This window comes from Trachypithecus francoisi, unplaced genomic scaffold, assembly GCF_009764315.1.
Source record: "Trachypithecus francoisi isolate TF-2019V2 unplaced genomic scaffold, Tfra_2.0 Lachesis_group7, whole genome shotgun sequence".
In the NCBI taxonomy this organism is placed as follows: domain Eukaryota; kingdom Metazoa; phylum Chordata; class Mammalia; order Primates; family Cercopithecidae; genus Trachypithecus; species Trachypithecus francoisi.
The window spans coordinates 17795608-17811530 of record NW_022681472.1 but is presented as its reverse complement, the minus strand read 5'-3'; the positions used below and the strand labels follow the sequence as shown (position 1 = coordinate 17811530).

The window sequence follows — 15923 nt, the reverse complement described above, 5'->3', positions numbered from 1 at the left end:
TAAATCAATGGTAAACTGTACTTAAATCACACTTTTATTCAAATTTTTTAATCAATCGCTCTTTGCCTAGGAAAAAGAACTCACAGCTAGAAAAATGAGAAAATGGATTTTCAAGTGAAATTAGGAAGCATCTTTAAAAGACAAAAAATAAGATTTACAGGCAGCAAGTGGAAATCATCATGTGCTTAATTATAACAAAGTTACACAGTCATAGTTGGAGAGGACTTCAAAGGCAGCATGCTTACCCTCCAACAGATGAAAGAATTTATTCTATCATCCACCACTGCAATGATTATCTCATCTCTATGTGAACACTACTGGTGGCAGAAAGCTTGACACTTTGCAAGGTCTTTGCTCATGTGTGGACACTCTATTAAGTTCTCTTGAACCAAAACACTTACCAGTAGCTTTAACCCAGTAACAGATCTTTATATTTCCCCCTGGAATAACATAAAATGAAAAAATCCCTCTTCCATTCATGGTCCTTTCAAATACTTGAAGATGACGTTTATATCCTCCTCTGAGGCAGTACTTTCTCCACAAACAGCCCCTATTCAGCCACTTCCTGTGTACACAATTTCCCAAACTGTCATTATTTTAGTTTCCATCTTTATTCATTTAATAAATATTACTTAAGCACCTACTACATGCCAGGCACTGGAGATATGCAGATGAATAGAAAAACACATTACTTTCATTCATGGAGATTAAAGTCTGCTAAGAAAGGTAAACACTTTAAGCATGATAATTTAAAATGAGATGAATGGTATAGAGAGAAAGGTCACGAGCACTTTTCAATTACATTCTTATAATGTAGTGCCTAGAACTGTATGCAAAACTCCACGAATCGTTCTTACGAAGGCTGGGTGCATTAGGATTATTTATGACCTGATCTAATCCATGATTTTTAAAATTTCGCTAAGATTGCAATAACTCCAAAATCACATCACAGAGTGGGAAATATTTATACTACGGTTGAGATAAGTGGAAACTTGTATATTCAGTTCACAGCAACAGCTGGGTCCTATATCTACCTCTTGCTGTCCCAGGTGAAAGTACAAACTGTGTTGGGGAAAACACCAAGGCAAACCTAAGGTTCAATGACTGAATGCTGACTTCAGATACATATCAGGAAAAGGGCCCTCTCCGAGATCAAGAAAGGTTTCCATTTCTTAAGACTTCTAGTACTGTAGTTCCTACTTATCCACAGTTTTGCTTTCTGGGGTTTTAGTTACTCGTGGTCAACTGTGATCCAAAAATATTAAATGAAAAGTTCCAGAAATAAACAATTCATCAGTTTTAAATTGTGTGCTGTTCTGAGCAGCATGATGAAATTTTGTGCCATCTAGCTTTGTGTCAACCAGAGAGATGAATCATCCTTTTGTCCAGTATATTTAATCTGCACAGACTACTTATCCATTTGCCACATAGTAGCCATCTCTGTTATCCCGTAGAAAAAATATAGTGTATATAGGGTTGAGTACTATTTGTGGTTTCATGCATCCACTGTGAAAGAACATATCCCCCAAAGATAAGGGGGATTACTGTATATTCAAACAATGAAGGAAAGACCAAATGAAATCTCCCAGTTAATTTATTTGAGGCTAATAAGCTTGCAATTTTATTTTTGTTTGTGTGCTAGTTATTCTTTTCAATGGAAGGACACTTTGATATTTTATTGAACATTTTCAAACATAGTTCACTGTGAGGTTGAATCTACTTTCATTGTAGATTCAGGGGGTACAAGTGCAAATGTGTTACATGCGTATATTGCATAATGCTGAGGTTTGGGGTACAATTGATCCCATCACCCTGGTAGAGAACATAGTACTCAGTTAGTGTTTCATCCCATGCCCTCCTCCCTTCCTCTCTCCCACCTCTTGTAGTCCCCAGTGTCTATCATTGCCATCTTTATCTCCATAAGTACACAATTTTAGCTCCCACTTATAAATGAGAACATGCAGTATTTGGTTTTCTGTTCCTGTGTTAATTTACTTAGGGTAATGGCCTCCAGCTGCATCCATATTGCTGCAAAGGACATGCTTTTGTTCTTTTTGATGACTGCATAGTATTCCATATGAACCACACTTTCTTTATCCAATCCACCACTGATGTGTATCTTAGTTGATTCCACGTGAATAGTGCTTTGACAAATATGAATGTGAGTGTCTTTTTGGTACAACAGAGCTAGCAATCAGTGTAAAGATTAAATCAATGTAAAGATTACTTAATGTAAGATCATATTCCCTAGGGACATCCCACAGAATTTCCTTTACCTCTTCTCTAACTTCATCCAATTAAGACACAGGACTCATCTTTCTGTGTGTTCTTTTGCTGTATTTTCCTGAGCATGAAGAATTAGCCAATGGTGTATCTCAAGACATGAGAGGAGCCTCAGGATTCCACCTAAGTTGGTATGTGCCAATTTCAATTGAATTGTATCACAATGATGTTCAGCAAACCCAGATCACTGTACAAGGCTCTTTCAGGACAGAAAAAGTTGGACAAACTGTTGCTGCTGACCTCAAATTCTTTTTTCATTCTAATTCAACATCTCAGTTGTATATTTTCATGGAATTTGTTATATTTTATTCAATAGTATTTGACTGTTTTTCCCTCTTAGTATATCTGTGTTTATACATTAAAAAAATCGAAAAGAAAGATTTCAACACAATATGAGAAAGCTCATGGTTTGTTCTCTTTAATCATTACACTTAATATTCAATGTCAGGAATGCTGAATTGCTGTGTTACTCATGATTCTAGATATAATGATGCTGAGAAAGTGGAAGTGTTTTAATTAAGTTGCAGAGAGTCTTCACTAATTCATGTGGGCATGAATGACTGTTCAATTTATAGTTTTTACCCCACTGTGTAGTTGGTAATAAAAAATAGTAGGGCAGGAGTTGTGAATTTCACTCAATCTTTGTGAAAACCGTAAGACAGTATAATACAAGCTTGTCCAATCCAACCCATGGCCCACAGACTGCATGTAACCCAGGACAATGTTGAATGTGACCCAACACAAATTCAAAAACTTTCTTAAAACATTATGAGATTTTCGGATTTTTTTCTTTTTCTTTATTTTTTGTTTCTTTTTTTGCACATCAGCTATCGTTAGTGTTGGTGTATTTTATGTACGGCTCAAGACGATTCTTCCATTGTGGCCCATGGAAGCTGAAAGATTGGACATTTTTGGTTTAAAATGTAAATTGAAGTAGCATATTGTTATGGAGTGAAGTCCACAACACTGGATTTCAGTGCGGTTTGGTACCTATCGGCTAAGCGACTCTGAGCAAGTCATGCCATATCTGAACCTCAGTTTCTCCATCTACAAAATAAAGGTAGAGATTAGATAATCTATGAAGTCTTAATTTCTAAATGTTTATAATTAAGTTTTAGAAAATTCTTTGGAGTAGTTTCTTTTTTTATTATTATTATTATACTTTAAGTTCTAGGGTACATGTGTGTAACGTGCAGGTTTCTTTTTTTTTTTTTTTTGAATTTAAAAAATTTTATTTATTTATTTATTTATTTATTTATTTTTTTTAATTATACTTTAAGTTCTAGGGTACATGTGCATGACGTTTATATCATGTATAACTCCCCAATGCAATCCCTCCCTCCTCCCCCCTCCCCATGATAGGCCCCAGTGTGTGATGTTCCCCTTCCCGAGTCCAAGTGATCTCATTGTTCAGTTCCCACCTATGAGTGAGAACATGCGGTGTTTGGTTTTCTCTTCTTGTGATAGTTTGCTAAGAATGATGGTTTCCAGCTGCATCCATGTCCCTACAAAGGATGCAAACTCATCCTTTTTTATGGCTGCATAGTATTCCATGGTGTATATGTGCCACATTTTCTTAATCCAGTCTGTCACAGATGGACATTTGGGTTGATTCCAAGTCTTTGCTATTGCGAATAGTGCCGCAATAAACATACGTGTGCATGTGTCTTTGTAGTAGAGTAATTTATAATCCTTTGGTATATACCCAGTAGTGGGATGGCTGGGTCATATGGTACATCTAGTTCTAGATCCTTGAGGAATCGCCATACTGTTTTCCATAATGGTTGAACTAGTTTACAATCCCACCAACAGTGTAAAAGTGTTCCTATTTCTCCACATCCTCTCCAACACCTGTTGTTTCCTGACTTCTTAATGATTGCCATTCTAACTGGTGTGAGATGGTATCTCATTGTAGTTTTGATTTGCATTTCTCTGATGGTGAGTGATGATGAGCATTTTTTCATGTGTCTGTTGGCTGTATGGATGTCTTCTTTTGAGAAATGTCTGTTCATATCCTTTCCCCACTTTTTGATGGGGTTGTTTGTTTTTTTCTTGTATATTTGTTTGAGTTCTTGGTAGATTCTGGATATTAGCCCTTTGTCAGATGAGTAGGTTGCAAAAATTTTTTCCCATTCTGTAGGTTGCCTGTTCACTCTGATGGTAGTTTCTTTAGCTGTGCAAAAGCTCTTTAGTTTAATTAGATCCCATGTGTCAATTTTGGCTTTTGCTGCCGTTGCTTTTGGTGTTTTAGACATGAAGTCCTTGCCCATGCCTATGTCCTGAATGGTACTACCTAGATTTTCTTCTAGGGTTTTTATGGTATTAGGTCTAACATTTAAGTCTCTAATCCATCTTGAATTAATTTTCGTATAAGGGGTAAGGAAAGGATCCAGTTTCAGCTTTCTACTTATGGCTAGCCAATTTTCCCAGCACCATTTATTAAATAGGGAATCCTTTCCCCATTTCTTGTTTTTGTCAGTTTTGTCAAAGATCAGATGGCTGTAGATGTGTGGTATTATTTCTGAGGACTCTGTTCTGTTCCATTGGTCTATATCTCTGTTGTGGTACCAGTACCATGCTGTTTTGGTTACTGTAGCCTTGTAGTATAGTTTGAAGTCAGGTAACGTGACGCCTCCAGCTTTGTCCTTTTGACTTAGGATTGTCTTGGCAATGCGGGCTCTTTTTTGGTTCCATATGAACTTTAAAGCAGTTTTTTCCAATTCTGTGAAGAAAGTCATTGGTAGCTTGATGGGGATGGCATTGAATCTGTAAATCACCTTGGGCAGTATGGCCATTTTCACGATATTGATTCTTCCTATCCATGAGCATGGTATGTTCTTCCATTTGTTTGTGTCCTCTTTTATTTCACTGAGCAGTGGTTTGTAGTTCTCCTTGAAGAGGTCCTTTACATCCCTTGTAAGCTGGATTCCTAGGTATTTTATTCTCTTTGAAGCAACTGTGAATGGAAGTTCATTCCTGATTTGGCTCTCTGCTTGTCTGTTACTGGTGTATAAGAATGCTTGTGATTTTTGCACATTAATTTTGTATCCTGAGACTTTGCTGAAGTTGCTTATCAGCTTAAGGAGATTTTGAGCTGAGACGATGGGGTTTTCTAAATATACAATCATGTCATCTGCAAACAGGGACAATTTGACTTCTTCTTTTCCTAACTGGATACCCTTGATTTCTTTCTCTTGCCTGATTGCCCTAGCCAGAACTTCCAACACTATGTTGAATAGGAGTGGTGAGAGAGGGCATCCCTGTCTTGTGCCAGTTTTCAAAGGGAATTTTTCCAGTTTTTGCCCATTCAGTATGATATTAGCTGTGGGTTTGTCATAAATAGCTCTTATTATTTTGAGGTACGTTCCATCAATACCAAATTTATTGAGCGTTTTTAGCATAAAGGGCTGTTGAATTTTGTCAAAAGCCTTTTCTGCATCTATTGAGATAATTATGTGGTTCTTGTCTTTGGTTCTGTTTATATGCTGGATTACGTTTATTGATTTGCGAATGTTGAACCAGCCTTGCATCCCAGGTATGAAGCCCACTTGATCATGGTGGATAAGCTTTTTGATGTGCTGCTGAATCCGTTTGCCAGTATTTTATTGAGGATTTTTGCATCGATGTTCATCAGGGATATTGGTCTAAAATTCTCTTTTTTTGTTGTGTCTCTGCCAGGCTTTGGTATCAGGATGATGTTGGCCTCATAAAAAGAGTTAGGGAGGATTCCTCTTTTTCTATTGATTGAAATAGTTTCAGAAGGAATGGTACCAGCTCCTCCTTGTACCTCTGGTAGATTCAGCTGTGAATCCATCTGGTCCTGGACTTTTTTTGGTGGGTAGGCTATTAATTGTTGCCTCAATTTCAGAGCCTGCTATTGGTCTATTCAGGGATTCAACTTCTTCCTGGTTTAGTCTTGGAGAGTGTAAGTGTCCAGGAAATTATCCATTTCTTCTAGATTTTCTAGTTGATTTGCGTAGAGGCATTTATAGTATTCTCTGATGGTTGTTTGTATTTCTGTGGGGTCGGTGGTGATATCCCCTTTATCATTTTTATTGCGTCTATTTGATTCTTCTCTCTTTTCTTCTTTATTAGTCTAGCTAGCGGTCTGTCAATTTTGTTTATCTTTTCAAAAAACCAACTCCTGGATTCATTGATTTTTGGAGGGTTTTTTGTGTCTCTATCTCCTTCAGTTCTGCTCTGATCTTAGTTATTTCTTGGCTTCTGCTAGCTTTTGAATGTGTTTGCTCTTGCCTCTCTAGTTCTTTTAATTGTGATGTTAGAGTGTCAATTTTAGATCTCTCCTGCTTTCTCTTGTGGGCATTTAGTGCTATAAATTTCCCTCTACACACTGCTTTAAATGTGTCCCAGAGATTCTGGTATGTTGTATCTTTGTTCTCATTGGTTTCAAAGAACATCTTTATTTCTGCTTTCATTTCGTTATGTACCCAGTAGTCATTCAGGAGCAGGTTGTTCAGTTTCCATGTAGTTGAGCGGTTTGGATTGAGTTTCTTAGTCCTGAGTTCTAGTTTGATTGCACTGTGGTCTGAGAGACAGTTTGTTATAATTTCAGTTCTTGTACATTTGCTGAGGAGTGCTTTACTTCCAATTATGTGGTCAATTTTGGAATAAGTGCGATGTGGTGCTGAGAAGAATGTATATTCTGTTGATTTGGGTGGAGAGTTCTATAGATGTCTATTAGGTCCGCTTGGTGCAGAGATGAGTTCAATTCCTGGATATCCTTGTTAACTTTCTGTCTCGTTGATCTGTCTAATGTTGACAGTGGAGTGTTGAAGTCTCCCATTATTATTGTATGGGAGTCTAAGTCTCTTTGTAGGTCTCTAAGGACTTGCTTTATGAATCTGGGTGCTCCTGTATTGGGTGCATATATATTTAGGAGAGTTAGCTCTTCCTGTTGAATTGATCCCTTTACCATGATGTAATGGCCTTCTTTGTCTCTTTTGATCTTTGATGGTTTAAAGTCTGTTTTATCAGAGACTAGGATTGCAACCCCTGCTTTTTTTTGTTCTCCATTTGCTTGGTAGATCTTCCTCCATCCCTTTATTTTGAGCCTATGTATGTCTCTGCATGTGAGATGGGTCTCCTGAATACAGCAGACTGATGGGTCTTGACTCTTTATCCAGTTTGCCAGTCTGTGTCTTTTAATTGGAGCATTTAGTCCATTGACATTTAAGGTTAATATTGTTATGTGTGAACTTGATCCTGTCATTATGATATTAACTGGTTATTTTGCTCGTTAGTTGATGCAGTTTCTTCCTAGCCTCGATGGTCTTTACATTTTGGCATGTTTTTGCAATGGCTGGTACCGCTTGTTCCTTTCCATGTTTAGGGCTTCCTTCAGGGTCTCTTGTAAGGCAGGCCTGGTGGTGACAAAATCTCTAAGCATTTGCTTATCTGTAAAGGATTTTATTTCTCCTTCACTGATGAAGCTTAGTTTGGCTGGATATGAAATTCTCGGTTGAAAATTCTTTTCTTTAAGAACGTTGAATATTGGCCCCCACTCTCTTCTGGCTTGTAGAGTTTCTGCCGAGAGGTCTGCTGTTATTCTGATGGGCTTCCCTTTGTGGGTAACCCGACCTTTCTCTCTGGCTGCCCTTAAGATTTTTTCCTTCATTTCAACTTTGGTGAATCTGGCAATTATGTGTCTTGGAGTTGCTCTTCTGGAGGAGTATCTTTGTGGCGTTCTCTGTATTTCCTGAATTTGAATGTTGGCCTGCCCTACTAGGTTGGGGAAGTTCTCCTGGATGATATCCTGAAGAGTGTTTTCCAACTTGGTTCCATTTTCCCCCTCACTTTCAGGCACCCCAATCAGACGTAGATTTGGTCTTTTTACATAATCCCATACTTCTTGCAGGCTTTGTTCATTTCTTTTTCTTCTTTTTCTTTTGGTTCTCTTCTCGCTTCATTTCATTCATTTGATCCTCAATCGCTGATACTCTTTCCTCCAGTTGATCGAGTCGGTTACCGAAGCTTGTGCATTTGTCACGTATTTCTCGTGTCATGGTTTTCATCTCTGTCATTTAGTTTATGATCTTCTCTGCATTAATTAGTCTAGCTGTCAATTCTTCCACTTTTTTTTCAAGATTTTTAGTTTCTTTGCGCTGGGTACGTAATTCCTCCTTTAGCTCTGAGAGGTTTGATGGACTGAAGCCTTCTTCTCTCATCTCGTCAAAGTCATTCTCTGACCAGCTTTGATCCGTTGCTGGCGATGGGCTGCGCTCCTTTGCAGGGGGAGATGCGCTCTTATTTTTTGAATTTCCAGCTTTTCTGCCCTGCTTCTTCCCCATCTTTGTGGTTTTATCTGTCTCTGGACTTTGATGATGGTGACGTACTGATGGGGTTTTGGTATAGGTGTCCTTCCTGTTTGATAGTTTTCCGTCTGACAGTCAGAAGGACTGTCTGTTGGTCTGTTAGAGATTGCTTGAGGTCCACTCCAGACCCTGTTTGCCTGGGTATCAGCAGCAGAGGTTGCCGAAGATAGAATATTGCTGAACAGCGAGTGTACCTGTCTGATTCTTTCTTTGGAAGTTTCCTCTCAGGGGTGACGCCACCCTGTGAGGTGTGGGGTATCAGACTGCCCCTAGTGGGGGATGTCTCCCAGCTAGGCTACTCGGGGGTCAGGGACCCACCTGAGCAGGCAGTCTGTCCGTTCTCAGATCTCAACCTCCGCGTTAGGAGATCCACGGCTCTCCCCAAAGCTGTCAGACAGAGTCGTTCGGGTCTGCAGCGGCCCCGCTCTTCCCCTAATGGACTGCAGCTGTGCGCTGTCCGCAGCGGTAGAGTCTACAGAGACAGGCAGGCTTCCTTGAGCTGCTGTGAGCTCCACCCAGTTCGAGCTTCCCAGCGGCTTTGTTTACCTACTTAAGCCTCAGCAATGGCGGGCGCCCCTCCCCCAGCCTCGCTGCTGCCTTGCGGATAGATCGCCGCAGATGGCTGTGTTAGCTGTGAGGGAGGCTCCGTGGGCGTGGGACCCTCCCGGCCAGGTGTGGGATATCTCCCTGGTGTGCCTGTTTCCTTAAAGCGCAGTATTGGGGTGGGAGTTACCCGATTTTCCAGGTGTTGTGTGTCTCAGTTCCCCTGGCTAGGAAAAGGGATTTCCTTCCCCCTTGCGCTTCCAGGTGAGGCGATGCCTCGCCCTGCTTCAGCTCACGCTGGTCAGGCTGCAGCAGCTGACCCGCACCGATTCCGGCACTCCCTAGAGAGATGACCCCAGTACCTCAGTTGAAAATGCAGAAATCACCGGTCTTCTGTGTCGCTCGCGCTGGGAGTTGGAGACTGGAGCTGTTCCTATTCGGCCATCTTGCTCCGCCCTCAGGTTTCTTACATATGTATACTTGTGCCATGTTGGTGTGCTGCATCCATCAACTTGTCAGCACCCATCAACCAGTCATTTACATCAGGTATAACTCCCGGTGCAATCCCTCCCCCCCCCCCCCCCATAATAGGCCCCGGTGTGTGATGTTCCCCTTCCTGAGTCCAAGTGATCTCATTGTTCATTTCCCACCTATGAGTGAGAACATGTGGTGTTTGGTTTTCTGTTCTTGAGATAGTTTGCTGAGAATGATGGTTTCCAGCTGCATCCATGTCCCTACAAAGGACACGAACTTATCCTTTTTTATGGCTGCATAGTATTCCATGGTGTATATGTGCCACATTTTCTTAATCCGGTCTGTCACTGATGGACATTTGGGTTGATTACAAGTCTTTGCTATTGTGAATAGTGCCACAATGAACATGAGTAGTTTCAGTAGGAATGATACCAGTTCTTCCTTATACAAGGAAAGTGGAATTTAGCTATGCATCTGTCCGATCCTGCTTTTTTTTCTGGCTAGTAGGCTTTTTAATATTTATTCCATTTCAGAACTTGTTATTTGTCTGTTCAGAGATTCAGTCTCTTCTTGGTTGAATATTGGGAAGTTACATGTTTCCAGGAATTTATCAATTTCTTCTATGTTTTCTAGCTTATGTGCATATTGGTGTTCATAATAGTCTCTGAGGGTTTTCTGTATTTCTGTGGGGTCAGTGGTAATGCTCCGTTTGTCATTTCTGATTGTGTTTATTTAAATGTTCTCTTTTTTTCTTTATTAGCCTAGCTAGTGGTCTACCTATCTTATTAATTCTTCCAAAGAACCAGCTCATGGATTCACTGATCTTTTTTATGGTTTTTCATGCCTCAAGTTCCTTCATTTCAGTTCTGATTTTGATTATTTTCTGGTCTTTTGTTAGACTTGGGGCTGGTTTGCTCTTGTTTATCTAGTTCCTCTAATTGTGATGTTAGGTTAATTTGAGATCTTTCTAACTTTTTGATGTGGATGTTTAGTGGTATAAACTCCCCACTCAACACTGCTTTGGCTATGTCACAGATATTTTGATATGTTGTATCTTGCTCTCATGTTAGCTTCAAAGAATTTATTGATTTCTGCCTTAATTACATTGTCTACCCAGAAGTCACTCAGGAGCAGGTTGATACTTTCTTTAAAAAAATTAACATGCGGATTGAATTTTAGTGTATGGTACCTCAAAAAATGTATGATATTAAATTTTTTGTTAGTCAAACAGGCAAGTGGAACTAAAGGCTTACATACATCTTGTTTTATAGTTGTTTAATTTATTTTAAAGAAAACTTAAAATAATAAGACTATAAATAAAACAAATACATAAGTGATATTTATTGTTTGTAAATATTTCATTTTCTATAACTCAATGTAGGTATTTGTGAGAATTTCTTTTTTCTGATTTACCCAAACTTAATTTGGGTCTACCTTATCAAGAATCCATTATTCTGAGTGATGTACACTTCCAAAAGACACCCTCTTAGACTGCCAAATACTAATGAAAGTCAACAGTTTTCAGAAATATAGGTTTTTTACTTTTGGAGTACTCCACTTAGCATAAGAAATTTTCTAAAATATTTAAGTGACTTTTCAAAAAAATGTATTTTGAAACCAGTATAATACTTCAAAAATAAGCCACTTTCGATAAAAAATATACCACTTTCAATAAGGAATTAAGAAATCAAGAGTAATAATAAAGTATAAATTACAAAATGATTAGGAATCAAGACTGTTTTATTGTATTTTTCCTCAAAATATATTTCTATAAGTTTCCTTTCTGAACTCTTTCTCATAATTACTGTGTTCCAGAGAACACCTTCAATATTTAAACCTCATATTGGAAATGACTTTTGCTCAAGCCACCACAAAATAAAAGTAAATTCTATTTGTGTGTTTGTTTGTTTGTTTATTTACTTTTGAGACAGAGTCTCACTCTGTTGCCCAGGCTGGAGTGCAGTGGCACAATCTCGGCTCACTGCAAATTCCGCCTCCCAGATTCAAGCAATTCTCCTGCCTCAGCCTCCCAAGTAGCTGGGATTACAGGTGCGTGCCACCATGCCCACCTAATTTTTGTATTTTTAATAGAGACGGGGTTTCGCCATGTTGGACAGGCTGGCCTCAAACTCCTGACCTCGGGTGATCCACCCACTTCAGCCTCCCAAATTGTTGGGATTACAGATGTGAGTTACCGCACTTGGCCTGTAAATTCTATTTTTAAACAGACTGCATTATTCTACTGGGTTCATGACATTGTAATGTTCAAACATTTACAACTACCTATTGAGATATCCTGGAAAATAAATAAAGCAACAAACAGTCTATGTATAAAGGTCATGTTCTGAAAGCAGCTGTGGAATCTTTCATGTATGGTTCCTTGAGTTTTTCTGATCTCAGACATATTTTTGTCTAATAAATAAGAGGTCATTTCTGAAGATTTCTAGGTTCTTCCAGCTTTAATATTTTATGAATCTGAATATTTTACAATTGTGTTTAGAGTAGTTTTCCATCACGATCTCCATAAAGTATGTAAATCACGAAAACTCTTTGATAATTAGGAGACTAATCAAAAAACATAAAAGCCTCAAGATACTTGACTGTGAATGATTTTAAGTAATCTATTTCAAGCATTTGAAACATTTAGGTCTTAGGCTTCTACAAAATGTTTTAATGCTAGCTTTTTAGCATAGATCCTACCATTACAGGCCCACCAAAAAGCATGAGTTTGGAAAGAGATTGCTCAGGTGATGCTTATACATTCTCCTGATTTATGTACCTTATGAAGATGGTGCCAAAGATTATAAAAACTCATCTAGATTACTATCATTATCTGACAATGACGTTTGACAAAAAGGCTATCTGAATTCACAGATGTTGCAGTACCTAAGAGAGAAAGATGATTCAATGAAGAGAAGAGGAGAGGACAGGACAGGAGAGGAGGGGACCGGGAGGGGAGGGAAGGGGAGGACAGTGGAGGGGAAGCGAGGGTAGGACGGGGAGGGGAAGGAAGGGGAGGGAAGGGAAGGGAAGGGAAAGCGATTCAATGATGAGCACTTGCTTTTTGGTTAATTGTATTTTATAAGAATATATTGCTTTAAAATTACTATAACCATAGTCATGAGTGATAGCTGCCTATTCTCCAAAGAAATGTGATCCAAACTGATATAATAAAAAAGATAATTATAGTTCTATTCAATATTTTTAAAATTAATATTAAAACATAATTAATCTGCTCTACATTGCATAAGTACTACCTGTATGACCTTTTGGGAAAAAACACTCTACCTCTCAATGCACACTTGTATCTGTTCCTCACTTACAAAGTGGATTCGCCATGTCTTACCTTCCTCTTTCACAAGCTCATAGTGAAGTGTGTTCAAAATATATCACACCACAATAACATAAGACATTCTTTCAAGATGCTTTTTTTATGAATTTGATCATTTTTCCTTCTGCAGTGATCCAACTTCCACATTCTGATCCTGAGCTATGGTGTAGATTACATGAGAATCTCAGACCACATAGCAGCGATTAGGAGCCATAATTCTGGAGCTACACTGCCTGGGCTTCATCTGTTGATTCTACAGTCAACTTGCTGTGTGATTTCAAGAGGCCAGTGAAGTTTTCTGAGCCTCTGTTCTTCATCTGTAGAGTGAACATAACAACACTCCCTCACTGAGTTGTTTTAAAGACAAAATGAGTCATGATTTAAAGTGGATAAAGCAGTGCCTGGCACATAGCAATTACATAATTATCATTATCATCATATTGGATTAAGTGGCATTTGCTCTGGGTAAGCAGATCTGAGGCAACTATTCACCTGTTGAATTTTAGCAGGTTTGAAGTGTAATTAGAGGTGGAATTCCAGTACTTGTTTTCCCAACTCTTCTGGCTTTGAGAAAACCATATTTTTTTGAATCTCTTACCATCTTACCCATCCTTTAACAAGGAATCCTATTCTCACTCCATATTAATAAACATTTTTTTCAACAATGTAAATGTTAATAAAAATAAAAAATAACTAGCTACATGCTTTAAATGTTGGAGATTAGGCTTCAGTTTAATCCAGACATCCTTGTCAAACATCATTCTCACATAATTTTAGTAAATCTAGATGGATTTTGTTTTTTTCCTGTGCTCTTGTCAATATCCTTACGTATGTTTTTAGCAAATGGTGAAGACAAGTTGTAACTTTCTTTAGCTTACTTAATCATAATAGCAGAAAATATTTTTGTTCAAACTAAAGACTGCAATACTATTGATAAAACCAATATGCCTTGATCATTATTTTGCTTCCTCTTGTGGTTCCAGTTTCAGACATTATGCATACATGTTTACCTTCTCACTAAGATTCTCTACAACCAAAGCTATTTATAACCACGGCTGACTGATCACAATCCCAGGAATGAAGGACCGTATGTGGTAGCTTGTCTTCTGGCCCATGCCAAAGTGTAATGCATCAAATTCCAATAAACACAATGTATTCTGATGACTCAACGAGACAAAAACTCATCAAGAAGTAAAGGGGAAAAATACGCTTATGGATTCTTCTTTTTCTAAATCGTAAACATGCCTTTCAGTATTTTAATACTTAAAACTGATTCATTCTGAAAAATTACACCTGTCTCAATCAGGTACACATGAACCAAAGACTTTAAAAAAAGAAAAAGAAATAAAACTTAAAGTACATTTCAAAGTTTATTGTTAGTTTTATGATAGAACTCAATGAGATGTAAAGAAGAAACAATTATATGTATATTTAGCTATATTTTTCCTAAAAGCCAGCATGGTGACATATATATGAAAAGCATAATTTTGACAGTCCTGAGTGTTTCATGCACTTTACTTATTTTATGCTTTCACCATTTGTTAATGTTTCCAGTCTAATATAGATATAGAATGGAATACAGCAGGTGGATGGACCAGGAAGTTAGACACAGATTTAATAGATTACACATAAAGTAAGCTTAGCTACCAAACAGGCTTCTTTTCATTCACTTAGAATCTCCAGAAATCGTGGAATTTCCATGATTCCACAGTGTGCAATCATAGAAAATATTGGAAACCATAATTTTTAACACACTGCTTCTAAAGGCCAGTTATTTTTCACTTCAACGAAGCTGTCTGAATACTACATTAAAAAGTGGATTTTGAGATTTCTGGTGCATTTTGAACACTTAGTGTTTCTTTCAGAGATCACATTACACACTTTTTCTCATAGTAAACCTTTGAGTTAGCAAGTATAAGCCCTACAAAAAAAGAAAGGCAAACAACATAGCTTGGGAATCCTAAAATAACATTTTCTCCTTCAATAGACATTGAATAAAACAATATAACCTCAAATTAAGAACTGTGTTCTCATTAGTAATACTATCAAAGAGGGGAAGAAAACTGGGAAGCCTGATTAAAATGGTGCTTAAGAATTTTCTGCATTTAAAAAATCCACACAACATCATATGCTTTATAACTTTAAAAATTGATCTAGACTTAAGTTCAATGACTCTTTATAAAAAGCTCAGAATTCCTTCTAACAATAGCCTTCCACGTCTTCCATTATTGATTAGCAGAGTTGCCTCCTCTACGTCTGCTATCTTTCTGCCAGTTTTTCTAATGAGTTTGTTTCAAAAATACCCTCTAGAATACCTGATGTTAACAGAATAAAGCAAACTGTGAGACTACATGTATTGTGCAATCTCAATTATGTTAAAAAGAGAGATCCAAACAGCTAGAAAGCATTCTCTGAAAGGCAGTTGATTTTTCTTTTTTTCTTTTTTTTTGGGGGGGGGGTCTATAAGTTCTGCAATATGTTAGTATTTTTAGATATTATTTTTATAAATCTAAACATAAATGTCATCATAGGCCTTCAATCTGTCATCTACATATCTGAAATCTAAAATTACTGAAAACTGAAAGTTTTCCATAATATTGGTACTCCCTCATTTGTCTGCAAAATCTGACCTAATCTGAAAAGAAGCTCTTTGTAGTCTCTGTCTTTCTTGTGAGAATTCTGATATGTTCCTCTGCAGAAACACTAATTTGCTTCTGTATGGGGTTCTATAATAGAGGGATCTATGTTTTCAAAAAACTCACCTGAGACATAAATGTGGCATATGTCAGAGCAAAGAGAGTGAGTTATAATATATAAAACAATCAATTTGTTCATTATCAATTATACCCAATTATTAACTGAATGGCTACTTAAAGCCAACAGAGCTTTTTCCCTTATGTTGACTTATCAAGGTGATTTCCTTTCCTTTGGAGCAGTAACACCTAATATTCTCTATTCCC

The 15923-nt window shown here is 37.8% G+C and overlaps 1 long non-coding RNA gene across 1 annotated transcript; it reads right to left on the bottom strand.

Annotated features, from left to right (window-relative positions):
* Positions 1-3101: 3101 nt before the first annotated feature.
* Positions 3102-13277, bottom strand: LOC117079114. The gene is made up of 2 exons (XR_004435267.1): positions 12979-13277; positions 3102-3330 (listed from the first exon to the last, which is right to left on the bottom strand). It is a non-coding gene; the product is annotated as an uncharacterized LOC117079114 (long non-coding RNA).
* Between the last annotated feature and the right edge of the window lie 2646 nt (positions 13278-15923).